We start from the raw sequence: 2,602 nt of genomic DNA, 5'->3' as shown, positions 1-2,602 counted from the left end.
CGTGACCATGGCGACATGGAAATCTCGTTTGCGATGGACATTTCAAATGCTCAGATCTCATGTAGTATATTATTATATATCTCTAACACACATTACAAAAAGTCGCAAATATATAAACTGAATGAAATGTTGTCAAGAGTGAGAAAGAGGATTAAACTGGTTCTACTGTTAAGTCGCGCAGCAAGCTTTGCTCTTTTGGGTAGACAGGTGCCCAGTCAAACGAACGCATGGCATTGATGTCACTGAAAAGTATGCGCTTGATTTGTTTTCTTTCAGGCACTGCGGTGTTTAGACTATTATTTGACGTATGTTTTATACCGTCGGTCAAAATAGAAAACACTTTTTGAAAGATTATTATATGATTTATACGTGTTTTCTGACAGCGAGAAGTCCTGTATCATTAATTATGGTATTTTTTATTTATGTGGAAAGTATTGGGGACTTCGATCGCCATCTCTAAAAAGTATAAAAGTATGCTTCTTTTATACATTCAATGACAGGCTGGAAAGATGTACGTCATAATATCTTACTCTTTATTTTCCCTCATATATGCATATATTTAAAGATTGTGTTTTTAATATTATTAGTGAAAGTTGTTTTACTTCTTTCACCGTCATGTCAATATAACAAAAAATGTAACTTTAATCATTAACAATAATGTATGCATCAACTCGTTTTTCTGGCTACTCAAAAAATGGACATCAAATGATAAGAAAGATATGGATTGCTACAGGTGATAGTAGGTGATGGACGTTGTCTCCATAACACATTCGTGACCAACTCGTGTTATTCAGGGACAAGTCGAATAGCGGTTACGGAAAGGGGCGAGTGGTGACGAATGTCCATAACATTGTAACATCCGATCATGCAATTCCTGTTGGGTGCCTGGTATTAAGAACCTTATCACTGCTCGGTATTGGAGATCACCATTTCCCCTTCCACGGCCATTACGCTAGACCGCTACCCCGAGACAACAAAATTGTGCTGGGGACAAGTGAAAATCCAGTGATAATAGTCCTTATTGACTAGTGAGTGAGTGAATATTGCTTAACGCCGCATCAGCAATTTTGCAGCCATCGCGGCCAACTTATTGACTAGTAGTTTGGAGGAATATAATTCTGAACCAGTTCACAATGCATAGGTGAGGTGAGGTGAAATTGGGTTTAATGTCGCGTCCAAGATTACTGCACTTATATAGCGACGTGCATGTACGTGTGTGTGTGGCTGCTTGTACTAGTCCGGACTGATGCCGATTTATAGTGCTAGCACACTGAGATACCATGCCGCAGTTTAACATGAATACCCAAACTCAGACACAGTATATTGACTCCGAGCCGACCAGTCCTTGTTTTAGCCCCTTAATGCCGAGCGCCAGACAGGGTAACAACAAGTACCATCTTTTAACGTCTTTTGGTATGACGCGGCCGGGGATCGAACAGGACTAGCTACAACCTTTGAGGACTTGTGAGATAAGATTTACGCTAGTTCTCTTGACTGGTCTTAAAAAGAATTTCGAAATCTGCTTCCATCTTGACCCCAGGCGGGTTTAAAAGTTTCTGAGTGGTACACATTTATTATTTCGATTTTTTTGTGAGACACAGTTTGAAATCAGCAGACACAGAACTATTTTACTTATTAGAGTCCTTCTCTTGGTTCCCCTTGAGACCGAGGACGTTTGACCTGACCGGGTACATCGTTGTTTGTCCTTGGAACAGTGGACGATAAGGAAAAGCAGTGAGAACGACCCGTGAAGTTCCAGGGTAGAATAGGTCTTCAGCAACCCATGCTTGCCGTAAAAGGCGACTATGCTTGTCGTAAGAGGCGACTAACAGGATCAGGCTCGCTGACTTGGTTGAAGCATGTCATCGTATACCAATTGCGTGGATCGATGCTCATGATGTCAGTCACTGGATTGTCTGGTCCAGACTCGATTACTTACAGACCGCCGTCATATAGCTGGAATACTGCTGAGTGCGGCGTTAAACAACAAACAAACAAGCAGTGAGAACCATAGCGGCACTAGTTCGCCCTTTAAGGTTGGAGGAGTTATGTCCCTTGATCCTAGCCTGCGTCTGTGAGTCCTAATCTTAGTTTTTGTGTTAAATGCACATATGGTTTAATATGAAATATGAAAGTAAGTCAACATATCTTACAAAAATTGTCGAAAAAGTAAAGAAAATAAAAAATTTCAACAGTGTAGAAAATTTGAAAACTCACCTCGATAAGTTATTAAAGAAATATATTTTACAGCCCTTCTAAACCAGTTGGTGTGTAGCGGTAAAACAAGCAGATGCAGAAGGAAGATGATTATCGTTTATACACGTCGGATACAACCCCTAGAAACCTTTCTTACATCAGGCAGAGTGAATGAGTTGGGTTTAACGCCGCTTTATTACAGTTTTATCACAGCGTGTCAGCTTAATGTGGGAGGAAAGCCCCAAGTGATGCAGGTCTTAGACGTTTACCACTTCGGTGAAACCCACGAGCACGGGTATGGTGCTGACAAACCTAGAAAATCGAGGCGAACCGGGATTCGAACCCACAATCATAGGTTTCTGGCGTGCCCAAGGGACGCAACTCTGCACAGTGAATCACGGCGCCT

Source organism: Haliotis rufescens, unplaced genomic scaffold (genome assembly GCF_023055435.1).
Source record: "Haliotis rufescens isolate VD_foot unplaced genomic scaffold, xgHalRufe1.0.p SCAF_34, whole genome shotgun sequence".
NCBI lineage: Eukaryota > Metazoa > Mollusca > Gastropoda > Lepetellida > Haliotidae > Haliotis > Haliotis rufescens.
Note: the sequence above shows the minus strand (reverse complement) of the source record.